This window comes from Phascolarctos cinereus, unplaced genomic scaffold (assembly GCF_003287225.1).
Source record: "Phascolarctos cinereus isolate Bilbo 61053 unplaced genomic scaffold, phaCin_HiC Scaffold_1;HRSCAF=81, whole genome shotgun sequence".
Lineage (NCBI taxonomy): Eukaryota > Metazoa > Chordata > Mammalia > Diprotodontia > Phascolarctidae > Phascolarctos > Phascolarctos cinereus.
The window spans coordinates 239,565,676-239,591,284 of NW_027555514.1; the positions used below are offsets into that span (position 1 = coordinate 239,565,676).

The 25,609-nt window shown below is 35.6% G+C and overlaps 1 pseudogene; it reads left to right on the forward strand.

The window, feature by feature from the left end:
* Positions 1–20: 20 nt before the first annotated feature.
* Positions 21–14,418, forward strand: LOC110195955 (protein PAT1 homolog 1 pseudogene; annotated as a pseudogene).
* Positions 14,419–25,609: the final 11,191 nt, after the last annotated feature.

Below are 25,609 nucleotides of genomic sequence, written 5' to 3' on the forward strand. Positions count from 1 at the left end.
GTTTCGTTGCATTTATGTAAATGCAAGACAGTGTTGGTGATGAGAAGGTTATTGAGAGGCATGAGTCTTTACTGGTAAGGGACTCCTGCTGTTGCTGTTTTTTTGGCTCCATTCCTCCCAAAGACTCCCTGCCATATTTGATAGTCTGTGTCTACTCTGGCATTAAGGTCACCCAGAATTACAAGCTTGTCCTTTTTCAGTACATTAATGATGAGGGTCTCCAGGTTTTCATAAAATTTTTCTTTGACCTCATCCTGGTTCCTCATGATGGGAGCATATGCACTGATGACAGCAAAGTTGTCAGTTTCATTCTCTTTCAGAGTCATTGAAGTCCATTGGCAAGACAAAAGTCAAGGCAACTAGCAATGACCTGGGATACAGGGGATGATCATGTTCTCTTTAATGTCTGTTTAAACTCTAAGTGTTCCATAGAGCCTGCTTCTGCTACTTTTGTGTCCCATTAGAACAAATTGTTTTCATGTGCCTATTCTGTTGGTCTTAACATGCTTGGGGTAGACATCCCCCAAGCTGAACAATTGGTTGGAGGCTTTTGGTTACCGTCAACCTGGTTTAACCTATCTGTGAAGACAGTTTCATTAAGGTGTGGTTACTTCATATGCTACAGCTTGTTGGGACCACAGGTAAGAGTTGGTGAATCAGGTGAGCACCAAAGGTGCTAAAAAGGTGTCCTAAAAAGGACTTGGCAAGCTCTCACACCAGAGGTGCTAGTCCTCTTTGGAGACCCCATACACACCAGAAACAATATGTACATAACAAAGCATACACTAAATGCATACAAAATAAAATAATAAAATGCAAGTTGAGTTGGGGAAGGGGACCTCTCCAGTATTAAATTTCATGAGAATACTATTTAGATCAAAGGATTTCCTAATGATTTTGTATTGCCATACCCTTTGGAGCTTCCATTACTTTTTCTCTGTATATTCTATTTAATTTGAAAGGAAATAAATTTTGAAATTTGTCATTCTTACACACATAGGAAATAAAATAGATGAATTAATTTTTCATAATACTTTATTTGGTAAGGAAAAAAAATTAGTATCATGATGCTATTCTTTTTCAAATTCACACTTTTCCCTGCACTAACATGTTGCCTTTGGGAATATTTCACTAGATCAAATAATTAATTGCCAAATTTTCCTATGTCCTCCACATTCCTTTTCAGCCCTAAAAATCTAGGATTCTCTTTTGATTTGTAATGTCTGGGTATTTCATATATATATATATATACATGAATGTACTGAAAGAAAGCTCTAGGCCTCAGTTCCCTTATCTATAAAATAAGGATGAATAATGCTGCTGTTAAGTCATAAGATTTCTGAGTTCTTCATGAACTTTAACACACTAGATAAATGAGTTATCAGTATTCCAATTTAAAAATGAAATGCATACAACTCTATGATTCAATTTTGTCATTTGAAAATGTATATGTGCACTTCATAATGCATATGGATCATTGGTGAAAAGCTAACTTCTCATAGAAAACTCCATTTATAATTTATGTTGTAATGAATTGGGTAAGGACTTGATCCATTATTGTATTAGCATGAGGAAATCATATTAAAGCAGGTCAGTACTTTCTATGACTGACTGATAGTTTTAAAGACATACCTCAATCACTAAGAAGTTAAATGACATGTGACTAGTATGTGTCAGAGGCAGGACCTGAATTGAGTCTGTACTGGTTCCAAGGCCATCTCAGTGCAACATACTGAAACTCACCTGTAAGAAGATTGCACAAAAATCAATAAATAATTGTCAGAATAGTTTATTCCAATATGAGACCAAGTTGCTTACTGTTTCTGAGCCTCAGTTTCCCTAGCTATAAAATTATTAATATTTGCAATACTTAGCTTGCATGATTTCTGAGTACTTCATGAACATTAAAACCCTATACAAATAAGCTATCGTTATTCTAATTTAAACATAAAATATACACTGATGAGATGCAAATATAATCCATAAATTGCCAACTTTGTAGAGATAAAGAATAATGAAAAACCAGGACAAATAAAAATTTAAAATATAGTCATCACATTTATTCTCTAAAGCCCATCCACATATTTCAGGACAATTCAGTTTCAAGTAAAACCACTATTGACTTCACTTATCTAGATCAGTTGCCTACATTACTCAGCCCTTAGCTGCATATGTGTTATATAGAATTGGCTTTATGTTACATTATAAAATATATAGCAGAAATACCCTTTCCCTTTAAAGTTCTTTCTTCCAATAAGGGCTTACATAAAATGAAAATACATAAGTTATGCTACTTTTTGCTTCTTTTTTATCATGTACAAAGTAAATGGGGCTTAGGTGGCTTTAGATAGGCCAAGGCCTCCCCACCTGATAAATGTGTTTATCTTATGAGATTTGCATAAGAATGCAAAGGAGGAGTAGAAACTGATGATCAGAGCAAAATTCTTCAGAATGTAATTTTAATGAGCATTTCATGAATGGCAAAGTTTTTAATCAGATTATCGCTTTAGCTTTGTCTACTAGAGAGCTATTGGTTCATAGTATTAGCAAATATTAAATCTACTGAAAAACATTAAAGAATCAATTCTCTGAACCTCACAGTGTTGTTACAAGGAAGGCATGTTGTAAAATATTAAGCACTCAGCAAACAGAAGCTGCCGTTATTATGGCATATGATGTAGAAAGGAAAGCTTTTACAACAGTTTTTTGTTTGAGAAATTTCTAGATCCAAGTATTGAATATCGATTACATGATTTTGTCACTGATTGTGCAAAGTGTTGTTAATGATATATATCCAATATTTATCTTTATTTTATTTTAAAGAATTTGTGATTCAGAGATTCTAAAGACAAAGAAATGCCTAGCTTTTAATTAATTTTAATCCATTTACTTATTCATCCATTCAACAATTGATAATTAGCCATGCTATATATGAAAAGCAGTATCTTGCAGTGGACAGAAAACTGACTTTCAAGACAGGAAGACCTGGGTTCAAGCCCACCTAGGACACTTGTAGCCTTTGACTCTAGGCATGTTCCTCACTTCTCAGGGTCCTGGGGCGACTCTCTCAAGTTGAACAATTGTTTACCTGCGTTGGTAGAAGGATTTTCCTCACTAGGAGTTCCATATTACTAATCTATTTGGAGATCTAGTTTATAGCCTACTATTATCCCCTTAAGTGTGTTAGTACTTTTTCCTTCAATTTATCTTGCATATATTGACCCAGTTATATGATGCATTCCCTAGTAGAATGTAAGATCTTTGAGAGAAGGAATCTATCTATCTATCTATCTATCTATCTATCTATCTATCTATCTATCCATCTATCCATTAATTAATTAATTAAATTAGATGGTTTTTGACTTTCTATTGTCCTCACCTAGTATAGTCAGGTAGATAGGTAGCACAGTGGATAAGTTCAAATCTAGCCCCATACATTTAATGACTATATGACCTTGGAAAAGTCATTTAACCCTGTTTGCCTCAGTTCCTCATCTATAAAATGAGCTGGAGAAGGAAATGGCAAACCACTCCAGTATCTTTGCCAAGTAAACCCTAAATGTGATCACAAAGAATTGGATACAAGTGAAAAATGAGTGAACAACAACAAAGTAGAGTGTTGGCTTTTGATAATTGGTTATTGTCATCATTATGTGGATACAAATTAAAAAATAATTATAAACAATTATAAGTCATTGATTCTATCTACAAGATTCATATATTCTAATTGGAGAAATTTTATATGTGTATATGTGCACAAAGAGTCGTAACATAAGAGATAGAAATAGTCATATACATAACTCTTTCAGGTTGATGAAATGATTTACAACATGTTATCCCAATTGATCCTCACAACAATGCAAGTAAATCCATTTATTGTCTCCATTTTACAGATGAGGAAACATGTGAATGTTAGAGGTAGAATACAAAGTCTATTTTCTCTTGACTCTGGGATCAGAGCTCAATGCAATTCACCACTACAGCATTACCTATATAAAGCCAGAATCATGTGAGATTTTGAAGTAATGCTGCATTAATTACCACTGTACATTAATCTCCTCTTTTGTTTTATATTTGTAATTTCATCAGGAAAAGGAATTAGTATTGTGGAAAAAATAAATCTCTCCATTGATACAGATTGGTAACTGGTCTATAATTTAGCATTATTTAGTAATAGCTTCTGGATGACATTGATAGGGAAAGTGCTTCCGCAGTGATCACAGTTAATCTGTACCATAGCCAGTGACTTATATCAATTATATTTCATACTACCTGTCATATGCAACCCATATGAATGATTCACATATATCAGGCAAAAAGACAAGGATGGGGTATATCCTTTTTCCCCAATCAGGTGCCTATTTGACCTTTGACTTAGAAATACAGGTCTGTGATTAATCATCAAGACTCAATCTTAGGAGCTCAACAAGTCCATCTTCTTGCTTCCATGAAGTTGTTATTGTCATTGTTTGCCCTTTGTTTTAGAATAGCACCAGTGACATCACAAGGTAGGGACTTGAGTATGAACTGGATTTAAATGAGGCAGAGTTGCAAATTCATCAGCCGAATGCTCTCTTCCAAAGTCATGAATGCCCGGTAGCATGATAAACGTCAATACAACCGGTGATGGCCAGAAATGCAGTGCATGGTTGGTGTCTTTGATGCCTGACCAAGTTCTAAGTCCTCCACAGAATCTACTTTAGCCACCTTCATTACCATTGAAACAAATTGTTCTCATCCTCCTATTCTGCTGGAGGAAATTTTCACATGCTTAGGGTAGACATCCCCCTAACTCACTGATGGATATGAGGGCTGTTGGTAACCCTCAACCTGGTTTAGCCCACCTGCCCAGAAAGGAGGCTGATGTGCATGTTAAAGTTTTTTGCAGCCATAGGTAAGACTTGGGTGTCAGGGGGACACCAAATGTGGATGAGCAGCCCTGAAAAAGGCTTGGCAAGACCTCATACCAGAATATTTCCTTGAATATCCTCCATATACTCCAGGGACTAAATCTAGATGAATGATCCTCAAAGAATGGTTCCCAAGACCCTTTTAGGGGTTTCCATAAGGTCAAATCTATACTTAGAATAATAATAAAATGTTTTAATTTCTAAATGGTAAGTAGTAACAGATATAACCTCATAAATAAATATTTTTGTGGGGGAAGAGTCCTCAGTAAAGGTATCCTAAGATTAAAAACTTTGAAAACTGTGGATCCAGATAATGATTCCTCAATTTTGCTTCAGCTGTGAGTCTGAAAACACGCAGACATGTTTATGTGACTAATAACAATATGTGTATCTAAGTACTAGATGACAAGGTAAAAAAATCCCATTACTTTAATAATTGAATTCAAATATTTCCCAATAATGTCAGTGTCTATCACATTAGCTAAGACAGTGTAGAAGAGATAGGAAGCATGTTTGTTCACTTTTGATGGGTAGGATTATCACCACAAGCCATCAGGTATGATTCTAACTAATATGAGTAATCATACCTAGGAACAAATTAACCTTGCTTCCATTGCTGTTTAAATGGGATTCAGGTACTGGTAAGATCTATTGATGGAAGGGAGAATACAAGGGTTTTCTACTGAAAGGGAGTAATACCACCTGCCGTGTACTATATTTACAGCACCTGCTGACAGTAGAGTTAAGTGTGGGTGGCAAAAAAGGAGCCATTTTGCAGGAAGTATATTTTGGATACTGGCTTATCTTTTAGTAAACATTGTGACAGAGGAAATGAATGTGGGTATACATAGCATAAAAAAGGGAAATTCAAACCAGGAATCCTTCTGTCACTACTTAAAAAATCCTCCTTCAGTGTTTAGCACTGTGCTGGAAAGAATTAATTAAATATTTCCAAATACAAAATCAATCAATCAAAATTCACATTTCTTGAACTACTGTTGATACAATAGTTTTCCATGTATTTTAACGAGATTTTGATTCTGTTTAAATTTACTTTTAAAAACGGTTTTCACAGAAAAAAAAACATATGTGAAAATACAACCTCTGTACATATGGATATTATTTAAAGTTCTGGAAAGCTAATTCTTTGGGAAAGGTTATTAATAGTATATTACTATGATTTATATTAATAAACTTATATAGGTGTATATATATACATATGTACATTATATATGTTTGCATGTATATGTGTATGCATATATATGCGTGCAAATACAACATATGTACATATATGCTCTATTATATATGCATATATGTGTTTGTGTGTATGTGTGTGTGCATATATATTTATATATGTATTTATATTTATATATATGTTTATATATACATCATATATTTACATCTCATATATATATATATATATATATATATATATATATATATATATATATATATGTGCTTTCTCATTTTGAGAGATAGAAATGAAGAGAGACAGACAAAGAGACAGAGAAAGGAGAGAATCATTCCTGTGCTCATTTCAGGATGGTGAATTCCATTCACAGAAACTAAATTTGAAGAGGCTCATCACCTGTTGGTTGCTGACTGGAGAGTATTCTGAAGAAAATGAATTAATTTTTAGAAGGACATTGATATATAATGACAGAGATAGCATACACTCTTAAAGCAAAGATCTTTGAAGTGTGAAGTATTGAAGAAATATGTATATATATATATATATATATATATGTGTGTGTGTGTGTGTGAATACATGCATAGAGATACTTTTTAAAAAGTAGTATTATAAATAGTATAGAAGCAGTGTAGAACTTCAGATGGAATGCTAAGTCTGAAAGCCAGTTTAGTTCAATGGAAAGAGTGCTGGATTTGAAATTACTGGTTCTGCATTTGAATCCTAGATTTGCCGCTTCATGTCTGTTGTGATGAATGAAATACTCAAGAGACAGAATTTCTGGGTAATTAATAATCAATTTACTAATTAGGCTAGCTAGTAGTTGATAAATTGGTGATCAGTGCTTTCTCTTGGAAAACCAAAGACCCCCACTGGAGACACTGAATTCTTTAAATAACTTTGTAAAAGAGGGTGCCCCTTTTAAGTGAAAATCTAAGTCTAGGAGGTGTGCTAAGAGTCTTCAGCTCCTCCTGCTGAGAATGTGGCTTGATCATAAGACTCAGCTGCTTCCAGCAATCTGTATAGGGTAATCCATCTACATCCATACCACTCTGGCTGGTTGTCTCCTTCATGAGCTCGGTCACTTTCAATTCTAATGGAAGGTTACAAGGACAGGGGCTTATTTCATCTGGGAAAGAACTTGCCTAGACTGGATTCTAAACAGAACATTCTAAACACAAGTAAGGTCTCCTATTTGGGTGGAGTCTGACCCAAGATGGAAGAACATGTTCAGGAGGGTTAGGGCAATCTCATTAATCAGTCATGTTTTTCAGAGATTGATTGACCTTCTGCAGTGACTACACCCTAAGTGAGGAAATAAAAGGAGAAAAGTCTGGATCCTAATTTAATAATTGGTTATTATTTAACTCTTTTTAAAGGTTTACACATAATAGCAAAATAATATTTTCTCTCACTGGACAATATTGGATAAATCATTCAACCTTCCCTTACCCCAATTTCCTCATCTGCCAAATAAGAAGACTGCACTAGATAAATGCTAAGATGGCTTACTGTTATAGGATAATAGATGAAGAGCTAGAAATGACTTCAGTGGTCATCCTCATTTTACCATTGAGGAATGTGAGGTCTAACACTATTTGTCCTCAAATGATACAGTTCATAAATGGCAGAGAGAGGATTTGAACCCAAATCCTTTATCTAAAAATTCAAAGCTTTTTCCACTCTACCTCATGATGCTGATCTCTGAATTTGGAAAATTAGAGTGCAGATGATCTAGTAGCTTTATGATCATTGGCAAGCCCTTAACTTCTATGTTCCATAGTCAATTCCATAAGATTTATCTACTAAGTCAGAGACTGGTTAAAATTTAGATTGGTAGAATTCTAAAACTAGTAAATATACAAAATCACAGTTCCTTCACATATTACAGTGTAATGTCAAGTACTGGGAATAGGAATAAGTGACCTGGATAATAGTTCTGTAAGTCAGACAAATGTCTAAATCTTAGCTACCTTGTTTATAAAATAGTGAATAATATTTGGCCTGCTTATATCTCTGAATTGTTGTAAGAATGAAATGGAAGAGTACATTATAAAGTGTTTTAAATAAGATTTTAAAATACTACTCAGAGTTAACATATTATAGAAACAGAGGTAAATATTTTACAGAAAACTGATGATTTCTCAATCAGCAGTTAAACATCTTTTTCTACTTTGAGAGAATCATTTCAGGGCATACAAAGTAATAACTAAAATACGTAGCACCTAAAGATTTACAAAATGCTTTGCAGATATCATTTCATTGATTCTTCACAACACATCTGTGAAGTGCTATTTTAACCTCATTTTACAGATGAGAAAGTGGAGGATTAGAAAGTTATAAGTGACTGGCCACACATCACACAGTTAGTAAGTGTCTAAGGCCAGATTTGAACTTCATTACTCCTTATTCCAAGTTCAACACTATCCAGGGCAGGGATGGGGAATCTTTTCATGTTGGAAGGCCACGCAAATATTTAGCTGTAATTAAACAAGGCTACATTCAAGAAATTTCAATTAAATATATTTTAAAATGTACATTATTTTGTAAAAATCTAACTGCTATGTATTTTAAAATTTCAAAAAATGAAAACAATTTGTTAATTTTAAAGTTAACTAACCTTTTAATGACTTTGTTGTGTCTCCTTTTTGTTGGAAAGCATATGAATATTTGGTTGTGGCATGGAGGTCCCCAGTTTCAGTTGATCCTCTAAATGGGTATCAGTCATTTGTGACCTTATGGGTATCTGGATTTGGGTTAGGTAGGAGACTATAGATTTGTAGCAATAATTAGTTGAAAAGCAAGAAAGAATTTTAGGGCCATTTTGCCAAACACCTAAATAATCTAATACATTTTTTCCACATCTCAATTGGTTCTTTCTTAGCATTAGACAATGATTTTAAAATGTCATTTACTGAGAGATCAATCATTTCCATCTGCAGTTCTTTAGGTGCCTTGGTGATATCAACTAGGTGAGGCTGAAATGCTAATTTGAGTGTGATGTCATGATTCTGAAAATCAGTGGACCTTTCATTGTATTCTCCAATTAATAGGTTTATAACAGCCAGGTATTATTCAAATGATTCCATATTTCATCCAGCTCTTCAATAACCTTTGCTAACTGGGGAAAACGTTTACCAGAAATTTCCTTTTGAAGAAGTGTTTCAAAAAATGATAGCTTTAGGGAACAGCTAGATGGCATGGTGTATAGAGCACCATCCTGGAGTCAGGAGGACCTGAGTTCAAATGTGGCCTCAGACACTTGACACTAGCTGTGTGACCCTGGGCAAGTCACTTTTCCCTAATTGTCTTGCCAAAAAAAAAAAGATAGCTTTTTTAAAAAATGCTTGATTTTTTTTTTTGCCACATCTTTTATATAGACTTAGTTTTACCTTGCAAAGAAATATTCAAGTCATTTTGGTGTTACATGATATCACACAGAACTGCAACATTTCTATAGAAATCTTCTTTCAATAATTCACATTATGGATTCTATTCTTCATAAAATTTAACTATCTGTTCTCACTTAGATAAAATTTTGGCTAACGCCTATTCCTGCAACAGCCAATACACTTCAGAATGACATGGCAAATACACAGTGAATAGCTCATCATTCAACTTTAGCATGTTAGGAAACTTACGATGCCATGTTGCATTTGCATGGATATATTTAACAATACTTACAGCTTGTTGCAAAGTGTCACTTAAAATAATAGCTTTAGCTCAGAGAATCTGCTGATGCAAGACACAATGAACAGCAATGAGAATATCTGGATCTGTTCATACTCTTTTTTTAGCTATGCAATAAGCCCTTCATGTTTTCCTGCAATGGAAGGTGCACCATCAATACATACACTCTCTAAATTTACTAAATTCTGTCCAACTTCATGACATTTATCTTGAAGGTTGTTGAAGATATGTATTCCCCTTGTTCTGTTTACCAGTGCCCAAAGCAAGTAACTCTTTGTAGCAAAGAAAATCCTCTGCTATGACCTGAATGGAGTACAAAACATGCTCCAAGTCAGTCGTGTCAATTCATCAAAATCAATTTAATAATACATTATTTCCTTTTGAAGTATTGCACGAAATTGTTCTGTTAAGTCGAAGGATAATTCATACTGCCTATCAATTATGGTTCTCCTTGAAAAAGGCAGTTATTAGTACTTTGAAATGTTACTGGGGTCTAAGCATCCTACAACTTCAACAATGCATGTTACATCAATTTCTACATCACTAATTACTTCCCTTGTTGCCTGAATATTTAAGTTATTTCATTGGCATTATTTTCAGGTCTTATTGTACTTGAAAGAATTGTCTTTGCTTTTGCTTTTCATCTTTTAATTACTGCAATAAAACTTTTTGCACTTCTCCCTCTAATTTAAAATATTGTGGTCCTTATGAGTATTATAATGCTGATGAGCATTGAATCTCTTTAATGCTGATATTGCAGTATCACAAAGCAAGCAAATCATCTGACATTTAGCAGAAACAACATAATATTGTGATTTCTAATCCTCATTAAACAGTCTATTTCTTCCTTCAGTGTTCTCTTGGTCATCTTTAACATGATTGGTTGTTAAGCAGACAAAATTTTATATATATGTAAATATATATATGTATATATATATATATATAATATATATATATATATACATATATATATATACATATACATATATATATACACACACATCCATACACACATATATATACATATATATGTGTGACATATACATATATATGTATATATATACATATATGTATATATATGTATATATATATACACACCCACACCCACACCCACATATATATATGTATACATGTGATATATATATATATATATATATATATATATATATATATATATGTGTGTGTGTGTGTGTGTGTGTGTGTGTGTGTGTGTGTGTATTCAAGCTGTGCAACTATTCACAAATTCCACTTCAAACAAAAAACACGGAGCACCACTGTCAAAAGCTGATAGCAGACTGGTATACTTGACCCGCATAAACTTTTGCTAACCAGCCTTGTGCAGTAGTGGTGCCAGTCAGGTGAGGGAAGTTAGAACTAAATAATGAATGTAGCAGGCATCAGTTTAGCCCTTATGGCTCACTACTGTTCTGATCGTGCTGGTCAATCTGGGAGGATTATTTGGTTGAAAATTATTTTATTCTCTGGTATTTTAAATATATTTATTTTAAAAATAAAATAAAAATATAAAAGACAAATAAAATGCATTAATAAAAGTGAAAGAATTTGCTCTGTAAAATTTGGATTCTGTCAAAAGGCCTCACTTAAGGACCTAGAAGGCCACATGTGGCCTTAAGTCCATAGGTTCCCCACCCTTGAACCAGGGCTTCTTACACTTTTTCAACTTGTGACCTTTTCAGTGCTTTTCAAAGTGTGGGTTATGGCCCCCAGTTTAAGAAGCACTGTTCTATGCTACCTCCTTTGACCTTAAAAACAAAAAGCAGTATGGGTATAGAAGAAACCATGACTTATTTGGTACCAGAGGAGCTTGTGTGGTTCATTCATTTCCTGGATCTGATACATACTACCCATTGAAACTTGGTCTTCTGTTTACTACTTTTATGATACAGACATCAGTTCCCTTATCTATAAAATAATGGCTTGGAAGAAATAATCTTAAGTTTCTACCAAATATAACTTTTTTTTGTTGTTTTACTTGAGTTAACCAAAGTAAATAAAACTCTTCCCAAGTAGCATTATTTCCAGATTTTGACTTGGTGACATGACACTGACCACTTAATCTCACTTTCCATTTTCTGTATTTGTCATCTATACATCCTGACCCTAATATTTCCAATATGAGTCCACCAACTGGCATCTGATTTCTAATTGAATCCTTTAGGGAAAGTATACTATAATGGACTTGGAATTAGCATACCTGGGTTCAAATTCCAGTTTGTTTTTTTCTGCCTTAGCTAGTCTGATTTTTTTTTCTTTAAGCTTTGATTTGATTGAAATATTTCCCCACCCACATCTCCCTCCCCCATCCTCTACTCCTTCTCCCTTCCTCCTTTCTTCCCTCCTTCCCCACAATGTTTGCTATAAGTTCCTAGAAGATTGTCCTCTGGTTGAAGATGATGATACTTTTCAGGCTATGGGGGAATAAGATAATCAATTAAATAATGACATATGTGGAGCAGGTGTAGTTGTTGATGATTGGCAGGAAGTGCAGGAGCTCCTGGCTGAATTGGAAGAGAAGCTCTTGGTGCCAGTTGAACAGTCAGGCAATGGGAGCACTGATGAGATGGACTTTATGGCAGGCCATGAAGAAAACCTGGCAGAAAGACTCAGTGAAATGGTGACTGACAATGAACTGAAGGAACCAGCTATTGTTAGGGCACTACAGACCAGACCTGTTGTGTAGCCTGGAGGTCTCAAGTCTCCCATCTGGGATGGCTCTACAGTTCTGAGATAAATATGACGTGGACCACTGCTTGCTCAGGAAATGCCCAGGGTGTCGGTGTTGGAATATGCCTTACTCTCAGAGAGCCCTACACGGCCAGAAGAGGAGCAGGATCTTTTTGAGTGGGCATTACCAAGGCATTCAAGTTCTCTCATCATTGGGAGCCCTCCCACTCCCAGTCAGAGCAGGAATCCCAATAGGCACCTCACCTAAGCAGATGGCTATACCAAGCTTTAAACAGTAGATCCTTTGTTTGAAACCTGTTCATGTTAATGTCCCAATGCAATAGCTCCTTATGAAAAGAAGATGTCTTCAAACCAGCTCTGACATGTTGCAAATACTTCCCTTACCTCCCAGAGTTACTGCTACACTCAGCTCTACTCAGAGAGCACAGCTTCTAGAAGGAACACAGCCTAGATAGATGTTTCCCAGAAAGTTTGCTTTTTTCTCTGGATTTGTAAGCAGTGCCCTTACTTCCATGAATTACAAGCTGCTTCAGGGACAGATTGAGCAAATGATTTCCCCAGCTCCTGGCTTCTGTGGCTTCTTTGGCACACCTCCACCAGCTATGTCACCCCCAGCACAGCAGCATCCCTCTTGCCCAGGACCTTGCTTGTGAAACCTAAGACCTCAGACCAGACACAATTCATCTTTACGCACAGCACTGTTGATTCTTATATCAGAAACAGCAATAAAATAGAGATCAACATTGAAGTATAAACTGTGCAACTGAGGATCAAGTTGGTCACTAGGACAACCATCAGGAACAGCTACAAAAGGACCCATATGCCAGTTTTATGTTACAGCAGGAAAAGGATTGGGTTTTGAAGATCCAGATGATATAATTACAAAGCACTGATTCCTGCTTAGATGACTGTTATTACCTGAACTACTTTGAGAAACTGGAGAAACTCCTAGCCACTGAAGAAGTGCACGGAGATGGCCCCAAGGGAAAAAAGAAACATACCGAGCTGATCATCCCCCCAAGTGGCAAGCTGGAACATACCCACAAGACACTGCAATTTGAGGGCTCTTTGGGAAAGCTTATTGTCTCTGGTGTGAATAATCCCCAGAAAATGATGGATGCTGGGGTAACGTCCTCAAGTGAAGTGAAGATAATGAGACCAAAGAGAAACAAGTTCAGGACAAGAGAGGAAAGACTCTCCTTACAATTTAGAAAACACAATCTTCACCTGGATGTGCAGGCTTATGGAAGGCTCTGTCTTCTAAGCCTGGAGGAGGAGCAGTAGACACTGATGGGGCAGAGAAAGCAGAATATATGTAGCATGTAAGACAACCTGAGGGGAAAATTGCTTGGGCAAGAGAGGCCAAGTGATCACCACTTTATGCAGATCATGTGCATCCCTAAAGGGAAGAGAATTGTTGCCCATGTTCTCCCTTTCTTGTCCAAAGAACAAGCAACTGACATCCTTATGCAGACAGCCAGGAACCTGCCCTTTCTGATGAAGAAGTATGCCCAAGATGAGGTTTTACCTTGCATATTGAGTCCCTTGTCCCTTCTCTTTTATCATCTTCCAGCAATGACTATCACTAGCCTTCTGCAACCTCACGGTGCAGCTGCCCAAGCACCCACCAACCTACACCTCACTGCTCTGCTCCAGAGCAAGTTTGGCCTGTCATTACTTTACCTGGTCCTGAGCCGAGGAGAAGAGCTGCAGAGTTCAGATATATTGACAGAAATAATGCAAGACATCCAGTAGACAGAAATAATGTTTATGGCCACAAGAGAACTCAGATTCCCTAAGCAATCCTGGCTAAAGCTCTCTCCACACCTGCAAACACAGCATCCCTTTTTTCTCAAATATGTTGACTGCCAGAAACTAAACCTGCTTGAGACAAAATTGCAGTTGGTTCAGAGGATATGGTAAAAGGGCTCTGGAGGCACCTGTGTCTCTAGGTGACTTCTATCTGCACTGCTGCCATCACCAATGGAGTGTTTTCAGTGGGGGAACAGAAGGTGATTCCTTCTACAAAGCAAATTCTTGTGGGATTGTTTTTCATCGATAACTGGTATTTGGAGATAGTCCCAATCTCCTGCCTTCTCTCTTCTAGTTGGGAAAATTGACTGGTTATGACTTTTGCTGGTTTCTATTTTTCACTACTAGGTCATAATTCTTCATGCTCTGCCTTGACCCAAATTCTTTTTAATTTCACTGTTTTTGTTTTGTTTTATTTGGTTTTGGCTACAGAGTTGTAGATGTAATCTCTTTAATCTGTGTTTTCCCATCATTCATGCTGAGAGTAAATTATAAATCACCAAAAAATCCCTACCCCTACCCTATCTGATGCTTTCCAGTTCCTCACCCTTTGTTAACAAGACACTAGGAGGGAAAATTAGATAGAAATCCTGATATTTGTGTTGTCTCCAGTTCCAAAGGAATGACGTGATGACTTTGGGAAAATAAAATCTCTCATTGGGCACCAACTCTTTCTAAGTAGCAGCCAGCAGAAGTGTGGGGAATGTGTCTACTCCATCCCCACATCTAACTTTCTGATTGCACTTTGTGCTAGCTTATACAAATATGGGTATCCAACCCTGAGATAAATCATTGAGCAATGCCCTATCTCATTAGGCGCCCAACTCTGCTCAGAAATTCTCATTTGTCTCCTCATTGCTCCTTCTGCTTCTCTTTTCATCTCCACACTGTGGAAGCAGCACGTACTTAGTTCTTTTCATCCTCACTGAAACCATAAGAGAAATTAGTTCATCTTTTCTGTTCTTTTCCTTGAGAGACTGCACATCACGCATCCTGCACAATGACTGATTCTCTCCCATACTCTGCTTTAGCAGTGTAGGAACTTAACTGCACATCTTTGCACACTTACCCACCCTGTCTTTCTGGGAGTGCTTTAGAAAACTACTCTGTTCTCTTCTGCAACCCTTTTTCATTTGGTTTTTAATGGCTAGGGGCCTCCAACTGTTACCATGGATTCTGAGTTTGATATGGTCCTCCCTTCTCTCCTCACTTCCCACCTTTAAATAAAGTCTCCGTACCAGCTCCATTTCACTTGAGTCCCATTTCCCAAATAACTCTAGGGTCTGGGTTTGAAGTCCAGCAGGAACAGTCCCTTTTATTGCCCCCATTTCTTTGATAAAGTTAACCAGGGGACCTGAGTTTTATACCCAACAGGTACAGCCCCCAGGACAATTTAATCTGATGAATTTTCATTATCATAATCTCTTGTTTCCTGCTGTGCACACTTTGTAGAATGTGGTGGAAAGGAGAGCTTCTTTTATTTAAGAAGATGAACATTTTGCACATATATGTATTGTACGACCAGTGAAAGCCTCCTTAAAACCAGCCTCTCTTCCATCACTCTTGATTCATCATATCTTGCCCTTATCCAGTTTCATCTTCTTTCTAAGCTGTTCTTTCCCCCGCTAACATTAAGCTTTTCTCTGAAATCAACACTTATTGAATATTTCTACCTGTGTGTCCTCCTCTTTCCTGTCCCCAACTGGTCAAGTGGACTTTTTATTTTTTCCTTCCTGTGCTTTTACCTTTTTTGTTTGGTTCTGATTAATTAAAATTAAAGTTTCTAAATTTAAATTTTATATAGTATTATAAATAAAAAATGTATACTTGGAAAAAATATGTATATAATAAAGTTGTATATACCTAGTCATGGGAATCATTATTATTCGGTTTATCATTACTGACTAAAGATCATACACTCTTTCTATTAAATTGCCATAACACTTACAAGTAAGAGCCCTGGCCCCTTTCTTTGATAAATAAGAATTAATTATGTTGTTTTCTTGCACATTCAAGAGCTTCAACTTTCCCAAAGCCTGATTGTTTTCCAAGCATGTTCTAAGGATATGTTACACTACTCACAAGTCTGATGCTATTTGACATGTTCATTGATATTCATTCAATTTCTACACTTCATTTGATTAAGAGCCTCTAAATAGGAGCAGTGTTAGCCTGGTCTTTCACTGGGAAGTTTTCCATGGGAAAAATTTAGGTTCAGCCTCTTTGCCAACTTTTTAAATTGCATTGCCATTTTGTAGAATATTAGGCACTGAGATGATAGAGGCTTAATTGAGTGCTTCCAAAATGGTCATAAATGAAAAAAAGAATGCTATGAAAATATGAGATCTGAGGCAGAGCCAAGATGGTGGAGTATAGGCAGGGACTTACTTGAGCTCTCTCCCAAACTTTTCCAAATACTTTTAAAAATTACTCTAACTAAATTCTAGAGCAGTAGAACCCACAAAAGGAGGGGGTGAAACAAATTTCAAGCCCAAGACAACTTGGAAAGTCAGCAGGAAAGATCTGTTGCACCAGGGTGAAAGAGAAGCACAGTCACCTGGTACAGGCCATGGCCTGTGCAGATCAGGCCCTAGCCAGCCAGAAGCAGGCCTTGAGGTGACTGAATCACTGGCAGCAGTGGTGGTTTCCAGACATCTCAGCCCATAGACACCAAAGAACAACTTATAAGGTCAACAGAAAAGGTCTGTTTCACCTGGGTGAGAGTGGAGCACAGTCTAGCAGAACCTGGGCCAGCACAGCCCCAGCCCAGGCAAACCAGGAATAGGCCTTGGGAGTGACTGAATCAGCAGCAGCAGCCACTGCTTCAGAGTTCTCAGCACGCAGATGGTAAGGGATTGAACCACTGGTCAAAAGGGGATTATAGGAATCTTTTTGCTAGCACCAAGGCAAGACCCTGTTGCTTTGCCCACACTTGTATTCAGGTCACAGATCTGGATGACAGTCCTAGGGTTGAGGAGGAGCACTAGCATAGCAGAGTTTGTGTTAATAATGCAGGAAGGATCCTCCTCACAGTTCCAGAACAAAAAGGAGTGCTTATGGTCACTCACAAATGAGAGCAGAGGCCAAGAGAGGAGTAAACACCTTTCCCTGGATCATAACAAGTTGGAAGAACTGAAAACTCACAGGTCACTGAAAGTATCTCTGAAAACAGCTGCATAAAACCCCTGAAGCTTGGGACGCTGAAAGCAGAGCCCTACTTTAACAAAGAGTTAAAAAATCAAGTAATTGGCTGGAACCATGAGCAAAAATTGGGGTGAGAGGGGGGAGGGGAAGAAAAAACAAAAACAAAAACCTCTGACCATAAAAACTTGCAATGATGATAAGGAAAATCAAAACACACAGTCAGAAGAAGACAACAAAGTCAAAGCTCCTCCATCTAAAGCCTCCAAGAAAAATGTTAATTTGTCTCAGACCACAGAAGAGCTCAAAAAGAATTTTGCAGATGAAGTAAGAGAGGTAAAGGAAAAATTGGGAAGAGAAATGAGAGTGATGCAAGAAAATCATGAAAAATGAGTCAACAGCGTGCTAAATGGGATGCACAAAATATTAAAGAAAATAACACCTTAAAAAAACACTAGGCAAAACAAACAAAAAAACACAAAAAAAACAACACACTAGGACAAATGGTAAAAGAGGTCCAAAAAGTCAATGATGAGAAGGATGCTTTGAAAAGCAGAATTAGCCAAATGGAAAAAAGAGGTCCAAAAGCTCACTGAACAAAATAGTTACTTAAAAATTAGAATGGAGCTAATGGAAGCTTTATGAGAAATCAGGAAACAATAAAACAAAAGCAAAAGAATGGAAAAAAAGACAAGGTGAAAAATCTCATTGGAAAAACAACTGACCTGGAAAACAGATCAAGGAGAGATAATTTAAAAATTTTTGGACTACCTGAAAGCCATGAACAGCAACAACAACAATGAAGTCTAGGCATTATCTTTCAAGAAATTATTGAGGAAAACTGCCCTGACATTCTAGAACCAGAGTGATTGGATTGTATAGTTTGTATGTCCTAATTTTTGTGTAGGTTGCATGTACTGCTGAGAAAAAGGTATATTCCTTTCTATCCCCATTCAATTTTCTACAGAGTTCTATCATATCTATTTTTTTCTAAAATCCTATTGACCTCCTTATCTTCTTTTCAGTTTATTTTGTTGTTCTTTTTATCTACTTCTGAGAAGGGGAGTTTGAGGTCCCTCACTAGTACGGTTTTGTTATCTATTTGTTCCTATAATTAACTTCTCCTCTAGGAATTTCTATGCTATATCACTTCGTGCATACGTATTTAATATTGATGTCACTTCATTGTATATGGTAACTTTTAGCAAGGTACCTTATCTCTTTTAATTAGACATATTTTTATTTTGCTTTTGCTTTATCTGAGATCAAATTGTTACCTTTTTTTTTTTACTTCAGCTAAAGCATAATGTATTTAGTTCCAGCCTTTTCCTATTATTCTGTGTCTATCTCTCTGCTTTAAATGTGCTTCTTGTTAACAACATATTGTAGGGTTATGGTTTTTAATCCATTTGGCTATCTGCTTACATTTTATGGGAGAGTTCATGCCCATTTTGTCTCTTTATAATAAAACTATCTAACTATCTTGTATAGTTATCTGTTATGAACAATAGAATACCTAAATTTGAGAGACACTGCCTGTGATCTTCCAATAAGAATTATTAGAAGAAGGGAACATATCTAGTAAAATTAATATTTATATCTTTTTTTCAGAAACTTCTGATAGGAAAACTGTGCCCTAAACCTGATAAAGGTGCTGGCACTCTTTCCAATGAGGCATATATACATATACATATACATATACACACACATATATATATACACATATGTATATATACTTATACATATATACTTATATATATATATGTGTGTGTGTGTGTGTGTGTGTGTGTGTATATATATATATATGTGTGTGTGTGTGTGTGTGTGTGTGTGTGTGTGTGTGTATGTATGTATATAGTACCAAGGTTCAACAAAGTACTTGTCAGATTTAATCACAAGAAATACACATTTTGAGAGATACAGTGAGAAACAGACAGTGACATAAACACACAGGCAAAGAGACAAAAAAAGAAATAAAGATAGAGAGACAGAGAGAGAGAGGCATAGACAGACAAATAGAGACAAAGGCAAAGGGAAACAGAGGGGAAAGAGAAAAGGTTATGAAGCAGAAATTCCTAGCTCAGCACAATTACATACATACATATACACACACATGCACACACATATGTACTTCAAGGCAATGAAAAATGGAATCCTTAAAATAGCTTTAAAGATATGAGACACATGCTTATTTCTGAAAAATATATGGAATGGATTACTACTTTATATCTTTCTTGACAAAACGAGCCCTCCTGCACATGAATGCCAGAGAAGATTGGCATACTTTGACACTGTGGAAATAATGTTGCATTTGAATTAGAAGACATAGGTTTATTTAAATCCTGGTATTATCAATTGCAAAGACCATTACCTGGAACAAGACATTTATATTTTCTGGATCTGTTTCCTAGTATACAAAATGAGGGGTTTGGACTAGATAACTAAATTTATGAGCCTAAGATTAACTATCTCTAGAACTAATCATTAGGAGAAAAGATCAAAGATCAGGAGTGCTAATTTTTTTTTTATTTCAACAAAGAAGGAGAAAAGAGTGCAGAGGTAGTGTTCAGAGAAAAAAGTGCATCTTAAAGCCCTCACTAAACCAGCTTATAATAGCCTTTTTGTTTGACTGTTGAATATCCCAAGAAGTGCTGCATTGGCTTTGACCTAGCTACTGTTCCTAGAGTCTCTGTTTTTGCTCCTGGGATTTCTTGGTCTTGGGGAGAGATATGATAGAATCCATCTGCTTTAGCAATAGATTGGCTATGGGGGTTATATTGGGGAACAAAGGAAGAAGTGGGGAAAACCATTATTTCATAATAGAAATGCATAAGATAAAGGTGTTATTGTCATAATAGAAAGTTTGGGAGGTTGGGCATCATGTGAAGCTCACTTTTATGTGAACTAAATAAAAAAAATTGAATGGAATGAGAGAGAGCAAGAGAGAGAAAAAAGAGAGAGAGACAACGGAAAGAGACAGAGACAGATTCAGAGAGACAAAGAAACAGAGAGATACAGAGAGTCAGCGAGATAAAGATTTTAGTGAAATGGTAAATATGAGGAGACAAACACAAGAGAGAATTAGAAAGTTGTGTAAGAAGGAAGTCAGGATAGAGAAGGGAATATGCAAAACAAGCTTGAATATTAGAGGGAGATAGATGTAAAGCAGGCAAGAACTGGATAGATAGGTAGAAATGGTAAAAGCCTGGGATAAAGGGTAGGATAAAAGTAAAAGAAAAGCTGCAAGAGAAGAGTTTATGTCACTTTTATGATCTTGTGTCAAGAAAACTCGCTGTGTTTTGCACTTTCTTATTTCTAAAGAAGGGGATGAGAACAAGGAGAAGAAAAAGCACTAGAAGAAAGGGTGGAGAGAAACACATAGTTAATGAGTGTTAAGTGTGAATGTGAAGACATTAAGTGGAAGAGGATAGCAGAATGGAGTAGGAAACAGAATCTGACAACATATTGTTTACAAATAATATATTTGAAACTCAAGATTTCTCACAGCGTCATGAGCCATTTCTACCTTTCAGGTGAAGCCTTCTACATATATTACCTCCCTCATTGAAATGTGAATTCCTTGATAAGTATTGGCAATCTCCATTTATTTTTAATTATTTGGACTGCATTTCCTTTCTAATATTTTCTTTTGCATTTTGTTGTTATTGTATAGAAATGCTTTTGATTTTGGGGGGGGTTATTTGTGACTTGAAACTGATGAAACTATTATTTTTCTCACTAAGTGTCTTGGCTGATGTCCCAGGACTTTCTAAGTACATTATCATATTATCAATATTTAGGGATTATTTTATATTTTTATGTATCTTCATTCCCTATCTTTATCTTATAACTATGTCAGATGATAAATGGTAAATGAGTCTCCTTACTATGATCCTGTATTCATTGGGAAACCGTGTATTATATTTCTATTGCATATGATACTTAATTTTAGTTTTAGATAGATATTTTAATAATATTTTAAAAGGGGCATTCCATGCCTACATTTTATAAGATATTCAGCATAGATGTGTCATATAGTTTGTCAAAGATTTTTTCTGAAATTCTTAGGATAATTTATTAGGATTTTAGGCATGTATATTTTTAATAAAATTATCTTGGTTATTTTACTAATGTCGAACCACACTTAAATTCTTGATATAATATAATTTGCTTATTAAAAATGATTTCTCAGGAAAAAATGCTGCAGTCTGCTTAGCAAGATTTTATTTAGAATGTATGAATATCATTAATCATTATTGAAATTGATTTACAGTTCTTTTGGACTTTTTTCTTTACATAGTTTAGGTATTATAACTATATATTTTTCATTAATAAAATATGGTAGGGTACTTTCTTAATTTAATAAAAGTATATAATATTGGTAATAATAATTCTTTAAAAGCTTGAGAGCATTCTCTTTTGAATCCACCAGACATAAGAGCATTTTCTGGCATTTCCCTTACTCCTAGTTTTTGACTTTTTTATTTATTTTTTATTTTCCCCCCTAAGATTAAGTTATTTGGGATTTATATTTGGTGTTCTGTTTTCTTGGCTAATTTCTATGGTTAATTTATTCACCTTTTCTTTTGTGTTCTCAGTTTTGGTAACAAATATTTATTCACAATAAATTATGATAACTTTTTTTTTTAACTTCTTTAAATTTTTCTCTTGATTTCACTGTGTCCATTTGTTAATCAGTCAACAAAGCAATTATTGTTGCCTATTTTTTTATTTAGTATTTTATTTTACTCCATTGCATGTAAAAACAATTTTTAATATTTGTTTTTAAAACCTTGGATTCCAAATTCTCTCCCTTCTTCCCCCAACCCCCATTTGAGAAGGCGAGCAATTCATTAAAGGTTATACATGTGTAGTCATGCAAAACAAATCCATAATAGTCATGCAAAAGAAAACAGGAAAAAAACCTCAAGAAAAATAAAGTTAAAAAATGCTTCAATCTGTATACAAACAAAATCAGTTCTTTCGTGATGGATAGCATTTTTCATCACAAGTACTTCAGAGTTGTCTTAGATCCTTGTATTGCTGAGAAGAGCTAAGTCATTCACAGTTGATCATCTTACAATATTGCTGTTACTTTGTCCATAGTACATTTTATTTTGCATCAGCCCATATAAGTCTTTCCAGGTTCTTCTGAGTGCATCCTCCTTATAATTTCTTGTAATACAATAGTGTTTCATCATAATCACATACCACAACTTGTTCAGCCTTTCTCTAATTCATGGTCTTCCCCTCAATTCCTAATTCTTCACCCTTAGAGAAGAGCTGATATAAATATTTTTGTACACATAGTTCCATTTCCCTTTTTTAATGTCTTTTAGGGTATAGGCCAGGGAGTGGTATTGCTAAGTCAAAGGATGTGCATGATTTTATAGCCCTTTGGGCATAGTTCCAAATTGCTCTGCAGAAGGTTGAATCAGTTTACAACTCCACCAACAGTTCATTAATGTCTCATTTTTCCTAAATTCCCTGCACCATTTTCACTTACATTTTATATCCTATTAGCCAACCTAATAAGTATGAGGTAGTGCCTCAGAATTGTTTTAATTTGCATTTCTCCAATCAGTAATAAGCTAGAGCATTCCCTCACATTCCCTATCCAAAAACTTATCATATCCCCACATTATCCATCAACTGAGGAATGGCTCTGATTACTCCACCTGAAAACTTATCATATCTCCAAATCATCCATCCACTGGGGAATGACTCTCATCTTTGCATATTTGACTCAGTTCTCCACATGCTTTAGAAATGAGGCCTTTATCAGAGAAACCCGCTTCTTTTTTTTTCACATTTACTATTGCTAACTGTATTTCCCTCCATTCTATCTCCTGACATTTATTCTATTCTCTCTTTCCTTTCATCTTGTCCCTCCTAAAAAGTGTTTTGCTTCTGACTACCTTCTCCTCCAATCTGTACTCCCTTTTATCACCCCTCCTTCTCTTAGCCCCTTCATCTTCTACTTTTCCTGCAGGGTAACAAAGATTTCCATACTCAATTGCATGTGTATGTTATTTCCTCTTTGAGCCAATTCTAATGGGAGTCTTGCTAACTCTACAAGTTGTCTTGGGCTGCAAATTTGTTTTACCCTGTCTTTTTGTGAGTTCTGCTTCTCTAGAATTTGTTTAGAGTCATTTTAAGAGGTATTTGGAGGAGCTTAGGGGAGAACTCAGGCAAATCACCACCTTTATCCCACCATCTTGGCTCTGCCTCTACTTTGTGACAGACACTACTTTAGATTCTGGAAGTATAAAGAAAGGGTAAAAAATGGTCCTTTTTCTCAAAGAGCTCATAATCTGTTGAAGGAGATAATATGCAAAAATCTATATACAAACAGTATTTATATAAAGTAAATTGGAGATAATTTCAGAGGGAAGACACTAAGATTAAGAAGAATAGTTAATGATTCTTACTGAAGGTGGAATTGTAGCTAAGACTTGAATGAAACCATGGAGTCTAGAAGGCAGAGATGACAAGGGAAAAAACACCAGGTAAGAATGATAGCCAATGAAAATTGCTGGAGTCCTGAGATGGGGTATTATGTATGTAAGGAATAGAAAGGAGACCAGTGTCAACTGTTCACAAAGTATTTGGATTACCAAATGCAAGGTGTAAGAAAATTTAAAAAAAAAAAGGTTGGAAAGGGCCACTTAGTGGAGTGATTTAAAAATCAAAAGGGAAGATTTTATTTTGATTCCATAAAGAATAGAAAGACATTTTGCTTTGATATTCAATTTATTAATTCCTTCCTTTTTTTCCTATTTCATTAATGAATGCAAGGAAATTTTGTATAGGAATATTTCCCCCTCTGAGGATTGCTTTATCAGCATCACAGAAAGTTTGATGTGCTGTTTAATATCACATTTCCTATAATTATCATTTCCACAATTTGTTATTTAGCTCACTCATTATACAGGATTTCAATTTTTGTCCCCTTTTTTGTGTGTGGATTATATTTAATTTTTTATGGATGCATTATTTACTTGTAAACTTTTATCTTATGACTTTTGCAATATATTCCAAGGTCTCCTCTCTTTAAGGAACAGCTTCTAAGTCTTGTCTGATTCTTATTTTAAATTGTTGGTATTTTATTTAGTCAAATATATTTTTTTCTCTGAACTGAATGCTCTGAATTTTGGCTAAATGCTCTGGGCATTTTTCAATTCAGTTTCTTTCCAAAAGTGACTGGGGGATTTTTTTCGATTTTTACTTTTCCTTCTGTTTCTTAATTCCCTTGGAAGTTTTTATTTGTAATTTCCTGAATACACAGATACAGACACACACACACACACACACACACACACACATAATTGATTTTTAAATAATACAATAATTTCTAGATTGTATTTCCTTAATCTGCTTCCAGGTCAGCTGAATTTTTAAAATTTCATATTTATTACATTTCTTTTTTACAGTAATACTTTGGGAATGATTATTTTTACTATTTCATATTATTTTATTGAATTATTGTTTTCTATGTGACCTAGTCAAAGTTTCAGAGGAAATTCAGCTCTTGGATGAAGTTTTCCCCTTTCTGTTCTAAGGTGTTGATTTTTTTTTGGCCAGTGTTTCCTCCTTGATTTTTTTTTACACTCTGTATTTCTTGTTTGTTTTTTCTAGTTACTCTTGCTATCTCTGAAATTTGGATTCTCTTTTTATCTCTCTGAGGTTTATCTGGCCTTGTTCTCCTGTCACTATCCTCTTTGGGGTTTATCCCTTGTATATCCCCCAATCAAAAGTATTCCTTTTTGATAGACCACAGTTTGGTTATCTCATCCTCTTCACTATCTCAATTGTTAGGATTACTGAACCTGAACTACTCTTCACAGTTGAATGATGTAGGAAAGGCTTAAGTTGGGTTTCACCCAGTAACTGTCTTGTGAAGATGAGCTGTAACTATTAATGCCAGGCTGGGAACACTTGGAATCCTCTAAGCCTGCCTTCTCTGGATGAGCTTCTTAAGCCAAAGACTCCAGGGAAGTCTTGGACTGGGTTCAGTCAGGGAGTGACATACTGGACCTACAGGAAGCCTCTCAGTGATGCCTGAGCTCTACCCTCTGAATTGTGCAATTGATCTATCCTTACTTGTCTATTTCAGGGTCTTAGCCAGGCTCCTGGGTCCCTTTGTTGATTCTATGATCAG